Source organism: Astyanax mexicanus, chromosome 12 (genome assembly GCF_023375975.1).
Source record: "Astyanax mexicanus isolate ESR-SI-001 chromosome 12, AstMex3_surface, whole genome shotgun sequence".
Taxonomy (NCBI): Eukaryota; Metazoa; Chordata; class Actinopteri; order Characiformes; family Acestrorhamphidae; genus Astyanax; species Astyanax mexicanus.
This window is the reverse complement of record NC_064419.1, coordinates 5688858-5715761: the sequence shown is the minus strand read 5'-3', so window position 1 is coordinate 5715761 and position 26904 is coordinate 5688858. Positions and strand designations below refer to the sequence as shown.

The 26904-nt window shown below is 40.7% G+C and overlaps 1 protein-coding gene across 5 annotated transcripts in view; it reads left to right on the top strand.

Moving 5' to 3' along the window:
- rfx2 (regulatory factor X, 2 (influences HLA class II expression)) overlaps positions 1 to 26904 on the top strand; it is a 64856-nt gene that overhangs the window by 798 nt on the left and 37154 nt on the right. The gene's annotated exons all lie outside the window — the stretch shown is intronic.

Genomic DNA, 26904 nt, shown 5'->3' with positions numbered 1-26904 from the left:
AGCGCTTTAAAGATAGTAACAGAACCAGGCGCATTCGGTGCTGCTAATCTCAATACTTTGGGATGCTTAGTAGTTAATTTAAATGACTAAATCATTATTATGAGATACTTTGTCGTTAAAATGATACTAAGTCGTTATTTTAAGAAAATAAGTCATTATTTCGAGATACTAAGTAATTTTGAGATGCTATCTCAATAAGTCAATTATTAAGTCATTCTTATTAGATACTAAGTCGTTATTATGAGATACAAAGTAGTTATTTTGACTTTTTTTTTGGATGCTATCTCATAATTTTAAGACAGTAAGCCATTTTAAGAAATACTTTGAGATACTTAGTTGTTTTTTGAGTTAATAAGTTGTTTCTATGAGATACTAAACTGTTATTATGGAATACACAGTAGTTATTTTGAGATAATAAGTCATTATTTTGGGTGCTATCTCATTATTTTGAGGTATAAACTCGTTATTTTTGGTTGCTATCTCATTATTTTAAGATATTAAGTCGATATTTTTAGATGCTATCTCATTATTTTGAGACTTTACCTCATTAATTAGATTTTCTATGTCCTTATTTTGAGATTGTAATTCAGTATTTTGAGGTACTAGCACATTTATTTAATACTATCCCAAATAATGTGAAATAGTAAGTCATTATTTAGCGAAAATAAGTCGTTATTTTGAAATGCCATCTCATTATCTTGAGGTGCTATCTCAGTACTTTTAGACGCTTAGTAGTTATTAAGAGATGCTAGGTTGGTATTATGAGTTACTAAGTCATTATTATGAGATACAAAGTAGTTATTTTGAAATACTAAGTCGTTATTTTGAAATGCCATCATTATTGTTAGACTTTATCTCATTATTTTGATTTACTGTGTCATTTTTTTGAGACTATCCCATTAATGTGAGATATTAAGTCGTTACTATGCGAAAATAAGTCTTTATTTTGGGATGCTATTTCATTATTTTGAGATACTAAGTCATTTTGAGATGCTGCCTCATTATTTTTGGATACTATTTCATTAGTTTGAGATACTAATTCGTTATTCTGAGTTGATTGTACAGAAGATGTGTAAAAGGTTCGCTGGAAAAAGAAAAAAAAATCCAAGAGCAAAAGACATCTTCAGAATAATGAGAGAGTATCTCAGAAAAATGACTTAGTATCTCATTTTTTTGCCGAGACTGATGTTCACTAGGTCACATGGACCATGGGTCAAGGTTAAAGTTAAATGCCTGCTTCTCTTCTTGAACAGAGGCAACAGGTTGTTGAAGCTACACTGACTGAATGTGCAAAGCAGCAGCAGCTAGGAGGAGAGCATCATGAATTAGTGGTGTGGGAAAAATATTGATATATTGAAGTATTGCAACCTTTTGTTTTGCAGTACTGTATTTCATATACACAATATTGATTTTTAGTTTAGTTACATGCAAAGATTAGTGTTAGACAGTGTGCTGTGTTTAAATACCCTTTCACAAGACAGTGTTGTACTCTTCAGATTCCACTGTTCTGTTTAATTATTTAAAAACAATATATTGAACGGTAATTTGTGTAGTTGCAGCATGTAAAAAATACTCTCACATACAAACTACAGTTTGTTGCAGTCCATACAGTTAAATAGGAAATAATTACATCTTTTTTTGTGTAATTAAAAGCCCAGTTGGTCACTGTTCTATAAGTGCTGAGAAAGGATATCAAGGATTTGCTCAGAAAGGCATCGATATTGTCTGTCACGAAATAATGAAGTATTGTCAGATTAACTCTTTACCTCATTACATTAAAGCATTAAATTAAAGTTTATATGTAAGACTACCTATTAGGGGTGGTTGATATGGCCCCAAAATAATATCACGATATTCGATGGTATTTTCGCGATAACGATACTCTTTTTTTTTTTTTTTTTCAAGAATTCAATACTGCAACAAAATGAACATTTTATTTTATTATTGCATACGATTTATGTCACACCCCTACCTGAGATATTAAAAAATACAAGAATTTGATCAGATTTGTAATAGAAGTCAATGATCCAGAATGTCATGATATTAAAAATACACTCCAAATATCTCCATATATCCAGGATTAGAATAAAATAAATACCGAATGGATACTGGACAGATATAATCTGTCTCTACTAGATATATAATGGTAAATGAGAACAGTGTGAATTTTTCTTTTGCTAAAAACTGTAAAAAAAAAAAAGTAGTACCCTGATGTGATAATTAGGGGTGGGTGATATGGGGTGGGACAACATTTTTAGGGTATAATATCGTTCACGATATTGAAAAAAGTTGGCGATATTATTGCGTACGATATGATATGGCACACCCCTACTACCTAAGGTTAATTTAAGCACATATATGAGTTATAAATGAGTTAACATGATACTGGATTGAACCATTTATTAACAATTGTTCCTTCCGAAAGTCTGAAACCACACTAAATAAAAAAAATAAATCTTGTCTGTAGGTAGCACACTAGACCTTTTAAGCTGGGCATGGTTCGAGCCTAGCTTCACAGTACTCTCCTTAATATGCTCGTTGATATTTGGGTTAAAGCAAAGTGCCTGTTTTGCTTCTTTGAAGCAACAGGTTGTGGAGTTACAGTGACTGAAGCAGCAGCAGTAGTTGGGAGGGAAGCATCATGAATTTTTTGTATTGTAGCCCATTTAAAGGTTAAATAATACATTTTTTATTGTAAAATCTAAGTGAAGTTTATTACCAATGCCGGCACTCCAAACCTAGTTGGATTCTGTATAAGTGGAGTGTTTTGATAGTAAGGTGGACCCAAAAAAATAGGGTCATAGTTCGAGCCTAGATTCACAGCTCAGTTTAATAAGCTTGGTGATGTTCTCGTGCAAACTTTCCTAAATACCTCTTTTGTAGCCTTGCTATGCCGAAACCGATGCTCTGTAGGTAACCTTTAAATGCTTGCTCTGCTTCTCAGACTGCAGGCAACAGGTTGTTGATGCCACACTGACTGACTGTGCAAAGCAGCAGCAGCAGCAGCAGCTAGGAGGAGAGCATCAGGAATAGTTTGATGGCAGCTTTTTAACCCTTTTTGCACGTTTATTAGAGGTTGAAATTCTAGAATCTTAAGAATCTAATCTATTCAGAAATCATATTCAAAATCATTTGAGCAAAACAATTTTTGTGCTACTAAGTTTGCTTAGTAATTTATGATTGTAAAATGCATTCAAAGGAAAGCCCAGCTTTTAATGTAAGTACATTAGCTAAAATATCTCATATATAATGTTATACAATGTAGGGGTGGGCGATATGGCTCTAAAATAATATCACGATATTTCAGGGTATTTTTGCGAGAACGATATACTTGGCGATATAGGAAAACAGATAAATAATTAATTAATTTCAGGAATATAGTATAAGAGTATAACAGCATAATCATAATGTGGCAAAATAAATAATATAGCATAAAATAATATAATGCAGCAAAAAATATTGCAGAATATTTAGTGCATGCATCTAAACTGCAAACAAAAACAATTATACATTAAATACACTTAAAGTATTCACAGTAAATAATAGACTACTTTTAAGACAGAACATCTCTATTATCACGAGATGGATTTTTAATATCACAATATTTCTGTGTCACGATATATTGTACACGATATAATATTGCCCACCCCTAATACAATGTAGATGCAGATTGATAACATATAAAAAAAAGTGAGAATCTGTAATTAGAGATAAGTCTCTTTTGTGCTAAATGATGTGACCACTTGGGCTACATTCAAATTACAAGCCACTTTGCTCAAATCACTTTTGCTAAGATCAGATTTGGCTGACCTGTATCTGTGTGTAATGTGAACGAATCTGTCCTAAAACATGTGAAAGTGACTCAAATTCGTCTAGCCCGCTGGACCACTCAGAACCGGATTTAACCATTTAAAAAAAAAATACTGGTGGTGCTGGTACTCTCAACCCAGGCAGACTGTTGTGGATGCTTAGTTTTGGGATATTACAGGTTTATTACACCATCAGCCTAAAAATGTTTTGAGTTTTTTTTTAAATATAATATAGAGTATAGAGTATATGTATCTTTATGTTTATCTCTACTGAAATGGGCATGTATTGTAAAAGAGCCTAATTGTATTCATGTACCCATTCCTTTGTCCTCAGGTGTGTAGTTTTACAATAGCGAGCGCCGGCCGTGACATTTCCACAGTGCCGCCTGTGGCTGATCCTGACCAGTGATGCCAGTGTATATTAATTTGCACGTTATGCCATGCATTCACATCTGACAAGCTCACGGGAGCTGTTCAGGCCTCTCTGACGGCCTTGACAACAGCCCGACTCCTCTCATCCGGGCCTGCTGTCATTTTTTCCGGCGGGTAGCCACAGCGACGTTACACCTGCACGGCGGAGAGCGGCTTAATGAGAGCGCACTTCACCACAATGGCCCACGGACCAGGTGTCGCCCGGCGCTCGCCTGTGCCTGGCTATTGATTTCTCTTTAGCCGCGAGTGGCCATGTCTCTGAAAGCCAGGCCGATAATGAGGGTAATTGGCGCACAGAGAGAGGGGGACGAGCCGGGGCTGATGCAACACGTCGCCCACTCTGACCGGCTACTCCTCTCGGCCCACTAATCACATTAGGATGGCCCCGATCAGTCAGCGCATTAGCGCCCGCTCTGATGTCGCTTGTTAAGGAGCGGCTCGGCTTGTCAGAGCGACTGTCAGGGCGTGGAGCCCGGCAGCGCGACACAGTCCTCCCGAGAGCCGCTGATGGGTGCGAGGGAGCCGAACGTGCATAGATGTAGCGTTTTAGACGTGAATTGTCAGGTGCGCCGGTGATTTCTGGACTGCTGGAGCAGAAAACTCCCTCTAACTAACTAACAATCTTTGCCGGGCGACAAGAGTCTCGGAAGGCCAGGCTCTGGGGTGCGGGTAATGAAATATGTTGTCACAGGTGCATTTCCAGGCAGGATTCGTCTTTCCTGTCGAGGACTGAATGATTCATGTAATTGGGGTTAATTATTGATGGGACCAGACGCCTGCTTCCTGCCCAATGTAATGTCCAGTTCGTCAGAGAACCTGGGTCTCGGCCCTCACTTCACATGCAGTGCACTCAAGGGTCAATTCTGACAGTTTTGGTAGAAACGTATCATTTAACTGACAGGATAGATTAAAAAGGATGAGTAGGAAAACCACCATTTGAGGGCATAGTATCTTGTAACAGAACTATTTGTAAGAAAGATCCATCTTGGGATCCCCAGAGAAATGTATTGGAACAGCATTCTCTTAGCCTTCCAGCACTATTTGTCGAAAAAGCAGTTTCATAGAAAAGCACCTTTGGTTCCCCAAAAAGTTCCTACCATAAATTGTTCTATATATTCCAGGTTCTGAGTAGGGTTCTTCTATTTCCATCTTCTGTTTCCATTTCTGTGGAGTTTCTTTAGAGCTATTAAATTATTCTTCACATTTACATATGTAATTTATATATATTTTTCTACTGTTCCTCCTATTTTAAAGATGCATCCTCAGAACATGGGTTTCCTTGTCTACCTTTAGACTGATCCTTTAGAAGGACCCCTTTGGGTGTTGCCAATTAATAGTGTTTTCTCTGCAAAATGTGCATAGAATTAGATCTGGATTATCCAGAGTAATGAAAACATTGTAAAATCTGAACAGGGGTTGCTCTATGAAAAAGGTTAAGAACTCCTGACTTAAATTATACATCCCTTCGCCTCTAAAGCACACCATATTGCCACAGTATGGCACGTCGGATCTCCAAGCTCTTGACAGTGCAGAAAGACATACCGCAGACGCATAGATAATTATAGGTTGGTAATTGTTGAAATATCTGAAGAAGGGATTAGGCCTAAAGCTGTGGGCAAACTCAAAACCGTTTGTTAGCTTGTTTTGACAAAGCCCAGCGATTGGGCCCGAGCCTGAATCAGGCTTTTAATTCGGTCACACACGCCCTCCATAAAGAAAATAAAGGAACGGGAATGAAACTCCACGCCGGCCAAAATGCAGAGCAGCTGGTGTGTTTACATGGCAACATGATACACAAATACAGGCTGAGTAACGGAAAGAGAGCGCGGCCTCTGGCTTCAGCCGTGAGCTTTCAGAAGTCATGCTCTTTTTTTCGTTCCTTATAAAAAATGGAGTTATCCTTTTTCTTTATCACTGATTGAAGTGAAGCGCCAAGTCAGCTTTGGCGTTTTTGGCAAATCCATAATTCAGTCTAAACTTTTCCATCTCCTTTAAAGGGCAATTCCACAGATAGTTTGTAGTTTGAAATTTCTGCGTAATTCAGTGGTGGAGATGTAAACACTGAGAGTGTGGGTTTGGTGTGAAATGGTTCATTGTAGAGAAGTGACTCATGTGATTTATTTACGGTGGTGGTCGCCACAGCTACAATACAAATATAACCACTTTATTTACCATCTAAAACCAGCAGAGATATTGCATGAGTCGTCTTATTTTTATATGGAGTGGGTATGATGGTAAGTAATAGCGATAAATCAGGAAAACACTTTTTATTTGGGTGCTGTTTTACAATGCACAACGCCCTGTGCACGTACCCCAACACCCCTGCAGGTACTTTAAAAACAAGTTCTAGACCATAATCATTTTCAGACTGTCATAAAACAAAAAAAAAAAAAAACTGGTTTACCAAGCTATCGACTTGGATCGTAAGATAATATTTAAACATGACTGCAAACTGCAAACATGACTGTCTCTCCAAACCATCACTGATTGGTGGAAACTTCACACTAGACCTCAAGCAGTTTGGACCGTGTGTCTCTCCACTCTTCCTCCAGACTCTGCTCCCTTTGATTTTTAAATGAAATGCAAAATTTACTGATGATCAGTGATGGTTTGGAGAGACATGTCATCTGCTGGTGTTGGTCCACTGTGTTTTATTATTTATATAAGTCTAAAGTCAGAGCAGTGTTTTCCCACAAAATCTTACAGCACTTCTATGCTTCCCTCTGCTGTCAACTTTTATGGAGATGGAGATTTCATTTTCCAGCAGGACTTGGCCTGGTCTTGTATAATATTCTAGTTTTCTGAGATACTGATTTGGGGTTTTTTTATTGGCTGTAAGCCATGAGCTTCAACAATAAAAGGAAAACAATTAAATAGATCACTCTGTGTGTTATACACCAATATAATAGGAGTTTTACATTTTGAACTGAGTTACTAATGCACCTGCTAAATGGTGTTGAAGCTGTTGAAGGTTCTACTGTGTTACTTTTCTACACACCTTCGCTGAGCATGTTCTACAGCCGGGTCTGTTCCGCTCATTCACAGGATCACTGCCTGCAGAACCTGTTTAAAGAATGAAACACTTGGTCGCCAGTTCAGCACAGCTGGATGGCTCGGTCACACTGTTCAACATCTAAGCACCTTGTAGCGCCCTGTAGGGCTTAATGTACACACGCATACGAACACAAACAGACCCGTGTGTGTGTGAGGAAGCAGTGAAGCAGAGAGACCGTTATTGACCCTGCTTGCGGCCTGCGGCTGTGCTTATGCATGAGCGGTCGGTGGGTACTGTGTTGAACTCTGCTTGACCGCTGTGGTGGCCCTAGCTTATAGCTTGGGTTCTACATGCATTATGCATCCAAAGAGCTGTGTGTAGACTATGGTTGTGCATAGGCAGGTTTGTATCAATTATCGTTTTAGCATCATTATCGCAGTGTGTGCCTGCACAATATTCACATGGCAGAAAGTGTAATATTAGGTAAAAAAATAATACCAAGTACAGTTCCACTTAAAAGTTTGGGCACACCTTCTCATTCAATATATATATTTTTTTCCAACATTGTAAATGAATGCATAAGCAATCATGTAGTCAGTTATTCTAAGAAAAATGGTGAGAAGGGTTTGATTTTATTCAGCTACAAAAAATACATTTTAGATGTTGGATGGATAGTGCGTATTTTATAGACTATAAGGCGCACTATCAAAGAACGTCTATTTTCTGGTAAATTTTATACATAAGGCACATTGGATTATAAGGCGCGTTTTAAGCTACACTAGTAAGGAACAGTGGTGTTGCCATGTTTTCCTTCTAATTCAGCAGGTCTCGCCACTGGGGGTGGGGGCACCTAATTCGGGTGAGTAAAGAACTTGGGTTTATTTACAGTAAGCTTAGATTTCCAGTATTTTAGCGTGGTTAGCAGCAGTGCAAGCCACGGTTTACAGTGCTTAGTGCTTAGTGCTAATAAATGCCCCCCCGACATTGCTACATACAACCCTGAGTGTTTCAGGAAGTCAGGGTGCCATCAGCTAGCGGTTCGTCCTACGTAGCTTGTTTTAACACAATAAACGCGCAGGCTACAGTCTGATATATACTCACCTCTGAACAATGAAAGAGCAAGCGCTAATGCTATTACTGCTCCAGCCTTGGAGCTGGAGAAACTTTACTGAAACTTCTTTATAACGCTGTACGTAAGCTTAGTGGCTTTACTGCTCCTTAATATCTGACTGATAAAAATCATACATAAAGGTGCATTGAATTATAAGGCGCTCTGCCATTTGTAGTTGTAGTTTTATCATGTCAACTCATCCCATAGGCCCAGAGGTAATGAATGGGCTTCCATTACTCTAGAGAACACAGCCCCACAGCTCAGTACCTTAGCATAGGTGGGCATGGTTACCTTAGGGTCATGTGTAACCTCTCCAGAGCATCCCATTCAGTTGGCCAATTGCTTTTCACCAATTATAGGGGTCAGATTGTCAGTCCGGATACTTTGGGACACAGACTATGTGTCTATCCGAGACCCCGACCCGCCAGGCATCTGCCCGGTGTGATTGTTGTAGCCGTGTCCAGAGTAACCCTATACCGTGGTGAGTTTTTAATGACCTTGTCTCTGCCACAGCTCATCTCTCAAGCAGACAGCTGCAGTGTGTCCCCATTGGGCTATTTGTGTGTGAAGGTGTGTGTACACCTCCAGATATGGCTCATAGTCACATGTCCACCCATGTGTGTGTGTGTGTGTGTGTGTGTGTGTGTTTATGTGTGCTAGTTCTGTATTTAGCTCTTGTTGAAGAGGCCTAGCCCAAAAGTAGATACTGTGCCCCTCCCCTGATGACTTTGCTGTGCTCTGGGTGGTTGATCTGATTGGTGAGGTATAAAAATACACTATGTGGACAAAAGTATTGGGACACCCGCTTAGTCAATTGAAGGTTTTAATAGTTTATCATGCTTTTGTTGGAGTAACAAATAATCAAATGTGTTGATAGATTTGTATATTCAATTGGTCCATGCTGAGGAGAAAATGTCTGTATAGATTGACTAACCTAGCAATCAGTTGTAGTGGGAAGGGGTTTGGGGTGTAGTGGGAGGAGTTTGTCGTGCACTGGGAGGAGTTTTGATTGTACTGAGAGGGGATTTAACTGGATGTAGAGAGGTTTGGGTTTGTCCAATGCGTCTCAGAGAGAGACAGATGTGTTTAAATTTGCTGTAACGTGTGGATTATTGTGTTTTTAGATCACCTTCTGTAGTAGTTTGAGTGATCAAATTTGTATCTGTTTTAAAGGCGTCGCAGACCACCTCCTGATGTGGTTTGAGTGAACAAAATTGTAGTTATTTTAAGTATAGATCAGATGATGAGATTTGTGTCTTTGTATATGTTTCAAGTGTGTCTCAGACCACCTCTGGAAGTAGTTTGAGTGATTTGGATTTGGATCTGTTTAAAAAAAAAAAATTGACCACCTCCTGAACTGGTTTCACTGATTTGCATTTGTATCTGTTTTAAATTATTCTCAGACCACCTTCTGAAGTGATTTGATTTAATTAGATATTTATCTTTGTATATGTTTCAAGTGTGTCTTAGAACACCTCTTGAAATAGTGATTTGTATTTGTATTTGTTTTAAATTCTCCTCAGACCACCTTTTGAAGTAGTTTGAGTGACCAGATTTGTATTGGTTTTAAAGGGATAGTTCGGTGTCGTGCATCCACACTGACTTACCCCCCACAGCGTCCTGTGAGCCGAGTTCTTGTCCAGTTTAGGTCAAAGCGAAAGTAGTCCGGCATGTGCAAAAGTCACGCCTCGTAAATCACTTGGGTCCTACTTTCTCTCATTTCGTATCAGTGCGCGTCATTCTGACAGCGAGCTGCGCACGCGTCAACAAGCGAGAAGTAAACAAAGCGACCCAAACACGTAGGCTAGCTGTCAGGTTGCAGCGCTGCGCGCATTGATATGGAATGAGAGAAAGTAGGACCCAAGTGATTTACGAGGCGTGACTTTTGCAGGGTTAGTTTTTTGTGATGTAAATAAATCACTCTTTTGAACACGTACTGCTTTGGGAAGAAAAAGGAGTTATTTTCCTGACCCCAGCAAACATGCCGGACTACTTTCGCTTTGACCTAAACTGGACAAGAACTCTGCTCACAGGACGCTGTGGGGGGTAAGTCAGTGTGGATGCACGACACTGGTTATGATGATGCCATACAGACTCATGTCAAAAATACCGAACTATCCCTTTAAAATCATCTCAGATCACCTCCTGAAGTGGGTTGAGTGTTCCGATTTTTAGCTTTGTATGTTTCAAGTGTGCTAGACCACCTCTGGAAGTAGTTTGAGTGATTTGGATTTGTATTGGTTTTAAAAGCATCTCAGATCACCTCCTGAAGTGGTTTGAATGATTTGGATTTGTATCTGTTTTAAATTCTTCTCAGACCATCTTCTAAAATAGTTTTGAGTGATCAGATTTTGTGTTTTTTAAATGCATCTCGGACCACCTCCTGAAGTGGGTATCATTGATCATATTTGTATCTGTATTTTAAATGCACCTTGTGTGTGTTTACATTTATAATAATTAGGATATAATAAAGATACTAAAGATGTGTGGGAAAGCGTGAAGTGACCTAGTGTGAATGGGAACAGAGTCACTGAGACCACCCTGGGCCTGGGACGTCTCTGGGAGGGGGGCAGTAAAATAGAGAATACTGCAGGATGGCACGCGATCCTGCCCGGCCCATCAGTGTGAGAGTGCAGGTAGTGTGAGTGTCAGCAGTGTGTGGTGGTAATTAGGGCTGTAATCGAGTGTGTTATCAGCTCTGAGAGCTGATTGTTTTGGTGAGTCTGTGGAAACGCCGCCTCAGGAAAGCTGTAGAACCCAAACTCCAGATCTGACGCAACACAGAGGGAGAGCAGGACCGACAGTCTGCTTCAGCACATACATGAACATTCAATAAACTGTTAAAACAGTTATTCCCTCTCTTACAGTCTCTCTCTATCATTCTCTCTCTTTCTCTTATTCTCTGTCTCATTCTCTCTTTCTATTACTCTCTGTTACTCTCTTTTCTCCCACCTCTTTTTATCTTTCTAAAACTCTTTTTCTACATATCGGTCTTGATCTGTTGCTCTGTCTTTCTCTCTCTTCCTATTCCTGCTTCCCTCTCTCTTCTTTTATATCTGTATCTTTCTTTTTCTCTATTTCTCATTCATATTTCGTATATCTCTGCCTGTCCCTCTCTCTCTCTCTCTCTCTCTCTCTCTCTCTCTCTCTTTCTCTTCTTTATCTCTTCCTTTCTGTCCATTTTTCCCTGTCTATTGCTCTTTCTTTCTCTTTCTCTCGCTATCTCCTCTTTTCTTTTGGACTTTATGCTCTTTCTGTATCTCTCTCTCTCTCTCTCTTGCTCTTTTCTGTCTCTTTCTCACACTTTCTTTATACATTCCTTTTTTCTCTTTACCTCCATCTTCTCCTTTCTGTATATTCCTCCCTGTCTATTGAACTTTTCTCTGTTTTCTTTTCACTCTTTCTCTCTCATTATATGCATGTTTTGCTCTGTCTTTTTTATGTCTTCACTCTCTATTTATCGGTTTTATGTCTTTCTCTCTCTTTTTGTCTTTCCTTCTCTTTCTCTATCCCTTCCTACTCTCTCTTACTTTATATTGTCTCTCTTTCTTAATATATCTCTTTCTTCTCTCTCTCTCTTTTTCTTTCTGTTATCGCTTGTCTCTCTTCTCTATCCCTCCCTTCCTCTCTCTTTCTCTCTCTCCTTCCCTCTCTCTCTCTCTCCTGTTCTTTTCTGTCTCTTTCTCGCACTTTCTTTATGCTTTCCTTTTTTCTCTCTCTATCTCTTCCTTTCTGTATATTCCTCCCTGTCTATTGCACTTTCTTCTCTGTATTTCTCTCTCGCTCTTTCTCTCTCATTATATGCATGTTTTACTCTTTCTTTTTTATGTCTTCACTCTCTATTTATCGGTTTCTTATGTCTCTCTATCTCTCTATCTTTCCTTCTCTTTCTCTACCCCTTCCTACTCTCTCTTACTTTATATAGTCTTTCTCTCTCTTAATATATCTCTTTCTTCTCTCTCCCTCTCTCTCTTTCTTCTCGTCCTTGTATCGCTTGTCTCTCCTTCCCTCTCTCTCTCCATCTCTCTCCCTGTCTCCCTCCCTTCCTCTCTCTATCTCTCTCTCTCCCCCTAAAGCAGTCTTTAGTAAAATGCTTGAGCAACAGGTGAAAACTTGTCTGGATCTGAAATGTTTTTTTGCGCTCAGACGCAGCCTGGGCATAAACCCGCCCCCCTTCGCCGTAGCCCCCCCCCCTCATCAACACATTCTTTACATTCCACCTGGTTTGTATCGTAGCTACACAACTGCTAATTAAATTTCCTGCCACAAACAGCACACTGGGCCCTGCGATTTGCATCATAATAGACCTCTCTCTGTCTCGCCTCTCTCTCCCTCACTAACCTTCCCGCTCACCAACCCCCCCTCTGGCCTTTCCCCCACAGCCTTTTGACATGGACAGTAGGGAAACAGTGCCCACCCCACCCCCACCAATACTCCTGATCCCTGGACTTTTCCTTCGTCCTTTAGGTTTATACACGCCAGATTTATTTTTAATGAAGATCTATATATAAATATCTTTAACCCACCTTGCATTTTGTTGCATCATGAAAGATGATTGGATAATGACAGTAATAATTAAGCTCTGCTTGGTGTACGTGTTAATTAGTGCATTTAAGTGGTTTCGATTTTTACTCCCACCACCACCCCCAGGTGACCGCATTTTAACCCTGAGAAGTAGAATAAAAAGTAGAGAAAAGGTAATAATATGGTGTGTGTGTATATAGATATATTTACTTAGTAAAACACTTATATTAGGATAAATACAAATAACGTGCATAGAGAAAATATTGTCATGGGATAGCGGTATACAAATTAATCATGCAGTGTTACCTCAGGTCATGGCTGGAATGTCGAAATTTGTGTACGTTGTGAGGTGTTATCTTGTGAATGAGATTGAACTCTGCGATTGAAAAATGCTTATTGCAAGGCGTCATAAATTATGGTATTTCGAGCGAAGCTATGTTCTAGAAGGCTTAAATTAAAAGACACTGGTAGAAATCGTATTCCCATTCAATGCAGAAGGTCCCACACACATATTTCATAGGTCAGTGCAGCATTTTTTAGCTTCTAAGGGACATGGCAAAAGAATACATTGCACACAATAATACTTCGTATTTTGTTTTTGGGGACATTTTGGGGAGTCCATGCCTTGACAGGTCAGAGCTGTTTTGGTGGCACAACCCGGACCTACACTATACTAGGAAGGTGGATTTACTGTTATTCAAATGGTGTGAATTATCATATAGTGAATTGTATCTGAAGCTACTTTGCCCAGCCCTCGGGTACCAGCGGATATGAACCTGGATGCCTCGTCCTTGTTTTTCTCCACAGTCTCAAAGTCCCAAAAGCCCTCTCATCATTACAAATCACCGGGTGATGTGAAGAATATCGTAACCTCATTAGATCGCCGGCCTGGGTCACTGGTTCACTGCAGGCCCTGCATTAAGTGCTCGGACGAATGCGACCAAGCTTTCCTCCCCCCCATACCAACATCCTGTGCATTTATCCTCGGCACTTTAGGCCTGTGTGTTTGCAGATTTCTGCTTTAGCGTATGAATGGCTATTCATGCCTCCTCAAGCACCTGAATAGATGGGGAAGTGCTTGTTGATTCATAGTGATGCGAACCCTCAGTGACTCCCAGGCCACCCGCTCCACTGTATTGTTATCACACCATTGTATGGAGAACATGTCAAACAGTGCCGCTGGTGCCTACGCGCAGGCCAAGGCCGCCGTCACACCGGGCCGAAACTAACACCATGTGTTTGGAAGCAGCCAACTCCTGCAGGACCAGGTCTTTTCCTTTGTTTATTAAAAAAAACCTTTACTGCTTCCAAACAGTGAAATGCTCTCATAAATGACTGATTGATGTCGCAATCATTTATAGCCCGCCGATAAACAGGAGACTTTTCCATGGAAGTGGAGCAGGAGTTGCTTTGTTTCAGAGGTGAGGCCTGGAGGTGCAACCAGTACCCGTTTTAAAGGGGCAGCAGTTTGAAGATTTACAAAGTAAGCTCACAACTACAGGGTGAGTCAGAAGTTGTAGGACACCCTTTCATTTCAGGAAGGAAATGGAAAAGGAAAATGACATTATATGAATAGCCTAGCAAGTAATAGGTGAGGGGGACCATCTTTTAGGCTATCTTGAAAGCCACCAAATTTTATCTCTGGTATAAAAGGTTGTCCTTGAAAATTAAGAGCCTCTGTAATATAATCGAGAGGAAGATGCATGATCACAAGCCATCAAACCAAGCTGAACTGCTTGAATGTTTGCACCAGCATAAAGGCATTAAGTTGTCCAAAAGCAGTGTGTAAGACTGGTGGAGGAGAACATGATGCCAGGATGCATGAAAACTGTATTTAAAAAACAGGGTTGTTCCACCAAATATTAATTCTAGAACTCTTAAAACTTTATGAATATGAAGCCCCTAGTATTGAGCTGTGGAGCAGTGGAACTATGTTCTCTGGAATGATGGTGCTCTTTGAATTGGATGAGTTGAAAAGTTGAGTGGTTGCGTCACATTTTTAAAAATATGATACTAAAATTTGATTTAAACAATTGCAGTATGATTCAATATGCTGAATATACTGAATTGTAACCCCTGTATCATGATAGGCTTAGTATCACAAAGTTCTTGCCTGTACACAGGACTAGTAGTTAGTTTTAAAATGTAAAATATTTCTCCAGTTAGAGTAGACCTGGGACTCTTTACCAGCAACATCGCCTTTCACATATTGCAAATGGTGCAATTCTGTTTATCTTCGTAGTAAATTATTATAGAAATAATCTGTTCAGTGATGTGAAGCTCTCTAATGTAGGGATCATTCCTGGCTCATATCCTCTTCACCAGTACACACCCATCATCACTGTGTTGTCCCTTTATCTAACCATAATCTGGTGCCTGGGAAGCCATGCAGTTGGTAGATACGACCGCTCAGATAATTGCTGCAATGAAACTGGGAGTATTGGATTCCAGATAAGAGGCGACAAATTTTCTGATCTCAGATTTCTGAACTATGACACACATGGTCAAGAGGTAGCTTCCATGGTTTACGGGTTACACAATCCAACAACTCTCAGAGCAATAGGACCTGATGCATGACATCTCTTGACCCATAATCATCCGTGCTGCTTATCTAGAATCCAATACTCCCAGTCATTATCATCATAATCACCTGATCACTGGGCTCCGGCGGTACGATTAATCAGAAGAGCTGACTGCTGGATACTGATGAAAAGCAACATTTCCCATCTGTCTGGACCTTTTTTCAGACTGGCTTATTGATCCAGAGAGGTAAAATTAACTCGCTGCTGTGGCTCGGTTGTTTTTCACCAGTCTTGTCGTTGGCTAGCTGTGCAAAGCTGGCAAGGAGTAGACAACAAAAACATTAGTGAAGAATGATGTACATCCACTGTGGGGTCCAAGTTTGCTGCACACTGAGCAAAAATTATTCTAGATAACACTAAAAGGGTACTTGATTTGTAGCGGTAACTGAACTCTTTTAGCTTATATAGAACTATTTTTGAAGGTTTTACATTAGTTATACAAGACGTGCACATCTTCAATCCTTGAGGACCACTTTCCAGCAAAGTTTGGAAATTATACAGACAATTTATGTCTGTATCCTTGGAGCACCCTTGGAGCAAAACAGTTTAAGGGCCTTTGTCTAGGGCCCAATATTGGCAGCTTCGTATCAAACTCTATAACCACTAAGGCTCTACTGACCCTACAGAAGTTTTTACGTAAGAATCTGTTACCCAGCAAAGAATCATTCAAGCATCTAACTGGCTTTTTGAGTTGTCGTAAATCTATATAGATCCATTGCCTTATTAGGCAGACCTGATTCAACTCAACTTGATTCAATCTGGTAACTGCAAGGTTTTGTACAGTAGGTCTGCTAGTTTAGGAAAATTAGCAAGCTGTGCTAAATTCCAACCCCCATTGGCCACCCCTGGCCTTCAGTAAAAACCCTTTAGAGGTAAGCTGTGACTGCATCATTCAGTATCCAGGCATGTTATGTTTGGAACTGAATTAATATGAGAGAGACAGTGTATACCCGGTCATGTTTCATTATAAAGAACCCTTGGAGTAAAGATAGTTAAAGGTCTGGCTCAAGGGCCCAGCAGTTGTAGCTTAGCAAAACGGGGTATTAAACCCTGTAATCAGTAACCCAGTACTTTAGCCAGTGAGACATCACTGGCCCTAGGAATGTTTCACAGAACCATCTGCAGAAGGTTTTTCTCTTTTCCTGCTAAAAGGTAATGTAAGTTGCAATACACAGGATACACATGGAACCTCCTAACAACCACCTAAACCAAAGAACCCCTGTATGTAGGAAGTATAGGAAGAAAGCTCCTATTGGCGCAGGCAAATATCAAGGCATGGGCTGTTGTGGTTGAATGGGGTCCATGAGAGAGATAGTGGGTAAAAGTTCATGTTTTCTCTTGCGACTATCAAAACAGCCCCGGTTCAGGCGGCCTGTTTCAGTAAGGCAATCGTGAAAGCTTCCCTTGGAGGAGCACACGTCATGCAGAGACAATGTGGCAAGGCACAAAAGCTTTGGGAAGTTTTCTCTCTGCTCAATATGATCCGCTTTGCGCTATCTAGCTTTTCTTTGACCTGCTGCCACTTCATGGAGATTATGCGTCTGTTTTATGGGCTCATCTTCCCAATGCCGAATCTCTGTAGCGATGACACTCAGAGCAGAAGGAGAGGGGAAGAAACGCAGAAAGGAAGAGCCTGCTGATGTTGTTCACAGTTGTTCCCAGCAACAGGTTGCTATGTTCCCTCACGTGAGTCAGCAGTTAGGGTACTCTCTTTGCTCACGTTGAGCAAGTCGGCGTGGGCTTTTCCGAACAGATTATCTCCTTAATGTCTTCACTGTTGTGCTCCAGAAGGCAAAACCTGCAGAGATGGGAATACAGAAACTTCACGTGCCAGGACACTTTTCCTGCACATGTCCCGGGTTGTAATGGGCAGGATGTGTATTTTAGGGCCACCTGTTCCAGGGGAAATTGTTAAATGCAGCTTTCGCTCAAGAGGATCTGTTCTTTTCTTTCCTTCTTGATCCTCTGTTGTTGCATTGCTATGGGCAACAAGGTGGTGTGACAACAGAAAGCTGGAGATGCTCCATTTTGTCATCACTTACGTGGAGAGGGAAAAACGAGCCCAGGAACTTCGGTTCCCCTCGGGCTCCCCCACATGCAACAGTTTACCTTGAGGTTTGTTCTGAAGCTGCATGCTCACTTTTGAAAGCACTTTTCCTTTCCACTGCGAGTGCTCCTCAGCAGCTCCGGGTTGGGGGTGGGGGCGGAAATCTGGAAAGGTTTACGGGGGGTGGGCGTGCGGGGGGGTTGGCGGTGGTGGTCTGGGGGAGTGGAGAGTTGTAAGTGTGAACAAACGGTCTCCATGGCAACGGCAGGCTGCGGAGCCCTGAGCTTTGGCGGAGCCGGTGACGGATGGACCGAGGTAGCGATGGCGGCTGGAGATCTATGGCCAGCACAGGGAGGATCAGGGAGAGGCGAGCCAGAAGCCAGCCTGAGTCTGCAGATTTCTGCAGCTGGACTTCTGCGGCTTCCTCTTCTCTTCTGTTCTACTGTCTTCTCTTTTCTTCTTCTAGTGTTGTCCCCTTTCTTCTTTTCTCTTTGACAGTTTTCTCTTTTTTTCTCTAGTCTTTTCTCTTATGGTCCTTTCTGGTGTTTTATTGTCTTCTCCACTTGCTCATTTTATCTATTTTCCTCTGTTGTCTTCTTTGTTCTTCTACATACTCTTTTCTTCTCTTCTACTTGCTCATCTTTCTCAGCTTTACTTCTTTCCCGTATATAGTCTTTTTTTCTCTGTCCTCTTGTCTCTTCTATTTAAGAAACCTTTCTATCCTGTTTCCTTCTCATCTTGTCTCTTCTCATCTTATCTGGTCTCTACTCTTATCTTCTTTTTATTCTCTTTTCTACTCCTTTCTTCTCATCCCATCTCTTTTCTTTTCTCTACCCTTCTCTATCTTGTCATCTACTCATCTTCTCAGCCATCTGCAGACCCCCGATTTGCGCTCATTACATTAGCCATGAATTAATGAGGCAGGCTGACGAACAGCCTCCGTTGTGGAAATCACGTCTTAATTTGCGTTCATTATACTGTACGTGTGGGTTTATGTGCATGTGCGCTCACATGGATGCACGCACTGCTGTGTGTGTGTGTGTGTGTGTGTGTGCGCGTACTGATGGAAGTGGAGGTAAAACTGTAGCGATGTCCAGCTTGGGAATGAAAGAAGAAAGCTTTTATTGTCTAAAGGGGGGATGGTGTTTGAGGTGGACAGAGATGCACAGAGGATGCACGTGTAATCCCAGCAGGGTGTCTGCGAAACGTCAGAGATGTCCCGCACAGCCAGGCCTTTCACAGCAACAAGTGTCTCTGCTTTATTGCACAATTGTTTGAAGCTTCCGGTGGATTGTAAAGGTGATCAGAGTGGACTTCCGAAGGTGCAGCAAACGGTTGTTGATGTTGGAGAGCAGAGGTGTAAGGCAAGCCTTCTCTGTCTCCCTGTTCTCTGTCTTTCTTTCAGTCGTTCTGATTACTTTTACACTCCTCAGTTTAGCCACTGAGCACACAAAGAGCCTGAAAAGCTGTCTGAAAGTTCCTGAAAAGTGGGTCCAGCGTAATCAGACTTAAAAAAAAAAAACATTTGGGTGTAATTGGTGTTGACCGGTCGCCCCCCTCCCCAGGGTCTCCCCGAGAGGCTGAAATTAATAGGTTACGTATTTATTGTTGTAAGTTTCTGGTTAATGTGATATAGAAGGATCAGTGGGGGGATGGCATTGTTTGGTTTGGGAAGTATTCTGTTGGTTGCATAGCAACAGGCTCCTGGAAACGGGAGTGGACGGTGTTGCCACTAGCAACAGTTGTTGCTCTGCAAACAATGTGGGCCAGTGCAAACAAGAGCCAAGGCTCTGGGCTCCTGTTTTTAATTGAACATCTGCATGTGTTTTTCCCTGATTGAGCGCTGTTTAAGTTGAACTCGTCACTGACAGACATGCCCGAAGTCCGTCTTTAACTTTATGCGCAGTTGCAGGTGTTACTTTTATTACTTTTATCTTTCTTTTTCTGATTCCAGGATAATTTCAGAGCAGTCAGAGGCCTCCTCTGGTCTCCCGGTCGTCCTCTGTACTTTGCCAGCCCCTTCTCCGCTCTCAGGTGATGTGAATAGAAGGAAATTGCGGCAGTGTTGCAATTGAGTTTAATAGCTGGTTTGTGGCCAGCCGGGCTGTGCCTGCGTACAGCGGGGAGCCTGTGAACTTGTCTGTACTGTAATAAAGCCCAGCTCCATTCAGGATGGGCCTTTCTGTTTTTTACACCCAGAAAGCCCGGCCTCCCGCTGGGTCCTGCCTTTGTGCCGCTCTGAGCAGCTGGTGGGGAATTTTGGGTGGCTTTTAACCTTCGCTGAGGAACCCACAGCAGCCGCAGAGACAGACAGGCTGTCCCAGGCCCCGAACCCACTGTCCTTGAAACCCTCGCTCCAACTTAATTAAAGTTCTACTCAGGAGCTCCTTTAGGACAATAGACCTTCTGAAGGGTGCCAGGTTTTTTTGCCTTTTAACACCTGAAGAAAAACAGTCAAAGGTCTCTTCTCTTCTCTTCTCATTTCCTTTACTACAGTTCTTGTCTCTTGTCTAACCTGGTCTTCTACTTTATTGGCTTTTCTCTGATCATCTCCGTTCTCTTTGTTGCTCTATGTCTTGTAATTTCTCAGCTCCCTACTCTTTTTTTTCACTCTCTTCTCTTCTCTTCTGTTCTCTTCTTGTCTAACCTTGTCTTCTACTTTATTGGCTTTTCTCTGATCTTCTCCTCTTTCTTCTTCTTTTTGATTTTCTATATTTTTTGTAATTTCTTATCTCTCCTTAAGTTAACAGTCTCCTCTCTACTCTGTTTTCTCTTCTCTTCTCTTCATTGTTCTTCACTACTATGATTCTTCTCTTGTCTTATCTTTTCTTCCCCTCTCTTCTCTTCTCTTCGACATTTTCTCTTGTCCTCTACCTTTCCTATCTTTCTTGTTTTTATTGTTTCTATTCTTTTATTGACATCTCCATTCTGTTCTTTTTCTTCTTTCCTCTATTCTTGCCCTTTAGCTGTTTTCTTTTCCTGTTTTAAAAACTCTTTAGTTAAGAGTTTTAACTACTCTTATTTCTCTCTATTCTTCTTCTCTTCAATTGTTTCCCACTCTTTTCCACTGTCTTTCTCATTCTTTCCTTCTGTTCCCTTCTGTATTGTTCTAAGCAGAGCCACTTAGACGTTGGTCTCAGAAGGACTCTTCCGCAGTTAAGCTCCACTTTGTCAATAACAGGTGTCAGGACCTCATTGGGTGCAGCTCCTCCATCACCTGTTGCACACATGTTCATTTAGCTTTCCTTTCCACAGGTCCATTAGAGAGGGTTCAGAGGGGGGGACACCTGCTGCTGAGGGTCTTGAAAGCAAAAAAAAAAAAAAAAAAACACAAACTGTTGACCAGCGTACATCTATCTCCACGTCTCCACACCTAAACATCTGAAAGGCTATAGCAGCGAGTCTGAAGATGCGGGGTCAGTGCAGGCGTTGTTATGCTGGTGATGGGGGATGATTGAGTCATAGCAGAGCATTAGTAATCATGAATTTCAACACTGCCTCTTCCTGGTGCTGTAGAAGTTCCCTGACGGTGGTCAGCCTCAGGCAGGGCGCACCCAGCTCTGTGGAAACTCCTCCATTTGTTTTGGTTTTGGTGGGACACTCTCTGAGGCGTTTGTGGAATCCTCCTGCAGGGATTAGCAGCCTGCAGTTTTGTGTTTGTCTGGAACGCCTGCCTGAAATCGAGGCTAATTTGTTTTGCTGTTCCGCTGAGTTGTGTTGTTGTTGTTCATCACCAGGGACAACTGTTTTTTTTTTCCTATTGATTATTTTAAAGGAATTCAAATTCACTTTTAAAGCTGCCAGACAAATATGACACTGTTTGAATTAGATTGATTGTCCCCTCTCTTTCTCTCTCTCTCTCTCTCTCTCTCACTTCCTAACTCTCTATATCTCTTTCTACTTTTCTGTCTATCTTTTGCAGATGTATTACTGTAATGACAACAGTATTGCCAAAGCATAACAATATATGCATTGCCTGTCCAAAAAATAGGTAAAAGCCTCCCATTGGCTTATTACTGCATAAGTGATTGTTTCAGTTTTTTACCCTAACTGATGCAGTGAGTAGCTTCTCATTTGTTACATATCCATGTGGCTGTTAATCTGTTTTAGAAGGGTCAAATTATTGACATGCATCAAGCACTGAAAACATCTAAGGAGATTCCTGAAACTCAGTCAGGGTGAGAACTGTCCATTACATTATTACCAAGAATGAAGGACAGTTGAGAAACATCTCTCTAAGAAAGGAATGTGGCTGGATTTTTTGTTTAACAATAGCAATCTGTGAAATCAAAATTTTGCACCATGGACCATAATATCTATAAAGATATGATATACAATAAAATATAATAATATATACTAACTCTGGACAGAAATAAATGTTGTGATATTGCAGAAGCTTGTGGAAAAGCTTTAAAATAGTCTGTGGTCTTATTTTTGACCAGTAAATATATTTTTTAGTGCTGTCCCTCCCTGTTCTGACTAGAAATTGATAGTCGGGGCTGATCATGCAATTTTCAAAGAAGATAAATTATGTTCTGAGAACCCTGGTATTGTCATGTTGATGAAGGCTCTCAATGTGGAGGTCAAGTATTAAAGGGGATGGGGGGCCGTGCATATCTGAGGTGACTGTACTTCTAGATTTCAGACCCCAAATGGTTTCGCGCTCTGCGTAGTTGGAAAAATGCTACGTTTTTGTAACATTCTAACTTGTGCATTTTTTTTATGCTCACAGTCACTCACACCAATAAAACGTAGGTCTACAGCACAGACAATTTTTTGAGCCCATCCCAACAGGACTGAGAGTAGTGGTGGAATATCTCTGCCTATGCCACTGTGCACGTTTATTATACTAGTGCATTTTCATGCCAGAGTAGCTCTGCAGTTTAACCACAAAGGCGGGAAGTTGTGAGCGAGAACACAAGACTCAGCGGACCAATCACAGCTGCTGCTGTCTGGATTTTGGCATATTTACTTTTTTTTTGTTGGGAGTTACATGTCAGGCTGCAGTGTAATGTACAGTATAAGGTATGCAGCTAGACATAGGGTATTGAAGCATAAATGTGCCTTAACTCTGATCTTAATGATCGCCAGTTCGAATCCTGTTCATGTAGCTTGCCGTCAGCCACCGGAGCTCTAAGGGAGCACAATTGGCTTAGCTTCCTTTGGGTGGGTAGATGGCGCTCTTTTCCCTCATCACTCCAGAGGGTGATGTTGATCAGCACAAGGCTGCGTCTGTGAGCTGATGTATCAGTACCGAGTTGATGCGCTTTCCTCTGAACACGCTGTAATGCTACTCGGAAATGGTACATCAGCAGCAGTTTAAAAAGAGGCGGAGTCTGACTTCACATCGTATCTGAGGAGGCGTGTGCTGATTTTCCCCCTTCTGGCATTAAGTACTAATGAGTGGGTTGCGTAATTGTCCATTAAATTGAGGAGAAAATGGGTTTGTATAAAATTGTTTTGACTATATTGATAATTACGATGTATTGCCCAGCCCTAATTGATGTGTTAATATATATATTTAATTTCTTATTTTATTATTTACTCTCTCTTGTGCTCTTTCTCTCACTCTTTCATTCTTTCTCTATGTCCCTCTCTCTTTCTATTTCTATTTTTTATCTCAATGAATTTCAGTTTCAGTTTAAAGTGATGGTTATCAATTGTAAATAATGACTAATTCAGATTTGGGTTCATTCAGTTAAGAGGAAGAACTTCACTGATTGGCGTTGTTTTTCCCAATGGGAGGGGTAAGCAAAAGTTTGAGTGAAGTTTATTGGGCGATATCTTTTGTAGAGGGTTAATCGTGTGTGTAGCGCATCTCTCATTGTCATTCTATTTTAAGCGTGAATGGGAAAACAAGCTGTCAATCAAAGGTGCTCTCCCTGCCCCTCTGAGTCACTCAGCTCCGGAGAGTGCAATCCCCCTCGTCTCACTGACTGCAGATCAGCACCCGGGGTCTTCACGCTGTGAAGAGACTGGAGATGGTCCTCAGGACTGATCTGAGATCTGCTGTGTGTTGGTGTTTGGTGGATGCGGATGGATAGAGAACACAAGATCCTTTTTCATATCTGACTGATTACCGGCTTTACTCCAATCCTCAGAGACCACCGGCCCCCTGTAGACCCCACTCTCTCTCCACCATATCTCTGTCTCTCTCTCACTCTCTCTCTCTCTCTCTCTTAATCTCTCTATCTGTCTCTCTCTATTATCTCTCTGTCTATCTGTCAATAGTATTCTTCTCTCTACTATCTCTCTTTCCTTCCTTCCCTCTACCTTGCTGTAAATCTTTCTTCATCTCTCGCTTTGTGTATCTGTCTCCTCAAACCCTTTCTCTCTCTGCCTTTGTATATTTTTCTTTTAAACTCACTCTCTTTATCTCATTCTATCTTTACCACCTTTCTCTGCTTCTCTTTTTTTCTGTCATACTCTCTTTCTACTACTGTCAGCTGTCAGTATTACTCTTTCTATCTCTCTACCTCTTTCTCTCTCTACTTCTCACTCTATTGCTTTATCTCTCTCTCCCTCTCTCTCTCTCTCTCTAGTCTCCCATCTCTGTCTGTCTCTTTCCCGGCCGAAGTTCCCGGGCGAGTGTGCGCTTTAAAAAGAATAGAATGAGAGGAGGGGAGGGGGGCGGGGGGGTGTAGAGGAGGAGAGGGGGCCGGAGTTAGGGGTGGTTACCATGGTTCCCTCACCATAGCAACCAACAAACGTTTACAAAGCATTGAGGAATTTCCTCATATCAGCTGGATTATTGGAGTCCCTGGAGACGAACTCGCACTCTCAACAAGCGCTGTGTGTGTGTGTGTGTGTGTGTGTGTGTGTGTGTGTGTGTGTGTGTGTTTTGGGGGGTTGTGTTTTCTTTTCTTTTTTATTTAAGGGGTATGGGGTATTAATACTCCCCCATTCTTTCCAAAACACACACTATATTTGTCTTCCTCTTCCTTTCTTTCTTTCTCTTTCTGTCTCTCTCTATTTTACTTTTTGTCTCTCCCTCTTTCACTTTCTGTCTCTCTCTTTCTCGATATGTCTATCTGTCTCACTCTTCTGTCCATCTCTCTCTCTCTCTCTCTCTCTCTCTGCAGGAGGTGTGTCATTAATATCACTCTGTTTTTAATCCCTCTCTTCTCTCTTTTCCTCTCTCGCTCTGGCTCAGCCTCAGCTGGGAGTAGCTCAGATTGACAGAGCAGTGAGTTCAACAGACCATGCTGACTTCTGACTTAATTCTCCGTACACACAGTCCACCACACACACACACACGCACACACACAGGAGATTCATTTTAACTTACTGTTTATCTGCTGATGTTTAGCAAATAAGCCGCATTCCCTCTTTTTTCTTGTGTTTTGAAGGAAATTCATCCTGTAAAAACACAAATTCTATACTCTGGATACGTGAAACTTTTTTGCTGTCTGTTGCTGTGCTTTACCAGCTGCAAAAATGCTGCAGATGACTACTGAACAAAAATTTCTAGCCATGCAACCCTTAACACACACAGTCACACACAGCTTCATAAAAGTAACAACCACCTGTGGAAATCGTAAAGACTGCACTCGTTTCCTCAGCCAACTCAGGAAGTAATTAGTATTATTGGACGCATTTATAGCTGTCACTGTAAATGGACAGAAAAGAGGTACATCGTTCGCATTAGACACACATTTAACCCTTTAACCCCTGGAACCATCAAATAATTGCCAGAAAAATAGGAATGCTTATTTGACCTCCTGCCCAGTTCTTTTAAACCTAAAAAAGTTTTTTGTTACTGCAGTTTATTGTCATGCAAAAAATTTGAAGTCAAAGTGTACAAATATAATTTTGGAGCATTTCTATTGGTCTATTCATTAGGTAATTCTAAAACAATATAAAGAGCAACTGTCTGTTAGCATTAGAAAGTGTGTCTACTATATACTATACTATAACTACTTTTATTATATTACTTTAATATATATATATATATATATATATATATATATATATATATATATATATATATATATATATATATATATATATATATATATATATAATTATTACACTTATTTTGCATGTGAACTTTAACTTTAAAATGTGTAAAGGGTTATTAACTCTTATTAAGGGTTTTTATCAATCAGATTAATCAATCAATCACAGTGTGACTGATCTGTATCCACACTGTCAACAGTTTTTTTTACCTGCTCTAAATTAAGCCAAATTAGTAAGATTTCCTGTGTTCCTGTCTCATACAACAGAAATCGTATTAACCTAAAATGATTTAACGCACCAGAGAGATGTTTGCTAATTAACAAACGTGAACAACATTGCAGACTGTTGCAGTTCATTATGCTTAATTAACTGAGAAAGCTTGCCATCATGATCATAATTAAAGTGTGATTAATCACATAAATAAACTGCAAGTTAAATTATTTTTAATTGATCTGATTGATATTTCACATTTTTTAGACACAGTGGTACAGTATATACTATTTTTTTTTAATGGTTGATAGTGTAACCAAATAACATACATAATTGTGTGCATATATTGTAACATTGTAATGTGTGTTCTTAAAAAAAAGTCAAATAAGCGCTAGATTTTAATCTACACATATCTCTCTCTCTCTCTCTCTCTCTCTCTCTCTCTCTCCTGAAAACTGTTTATTTGGGTGAGTAAAAGAGCTTACATGAGAGAGTTTTTAGTTAAGTTCCCTCAGCGCTAAGGCTGGGTACAGCAGCATTAGCATTAGCATTAGACGCTAACCGCAGCACTAGCGGGATGTAAATGCCGCCTCATAGCGCTAGACCCTGAGGAACCCTGAGTGTTTCGGTAGCCCAGGGTGGTATTAGCTAGCGGTTCATCCCATGTAGCTTGTTTTAACACAGCAAACACGCAGAGTACAGTCAAATATACTCGCCTCTGAACAGTGAAACAGCTAGCACTGCAGTTAGCAGCTAAAGCTAATGCTAATTTTTATAACGCTGCACTTCAGTGGAGTGACTTCACTGCTCCTTAATACCTGACTGGTAGAATTCATACATTAGTCGCACTGTCAATTTTTGGGAAAACTAAAGGATTTTAAGCTCCTTCTAGTCTGAAAAATATAGTAATGTTATTTTTAGGACAGTGTAAAGTTTAAATACATTTTCTTGGTGCACCAACTCTTCATACACACAGTATAATCTTGGTGTTGGTGTAGCTCCTTGATACCTGACTGGTAGAATTGATACATAAGTCACACTGTCGATTTTTGGGAAAACTAAAGGATTTTAAGTGCTCCTTATAGTCTGAAAAATATAGTAATGTTATTTTTAGGACAGTGTAATGTTTAATTACACTAAATAATTTTTTTTTTGGTGCACAAACTCTTCATACACACAGTATAATCTTGGTGTTGGTGTAGCTGCAGCTTGTCTCACACTCACACCGCGCTCCT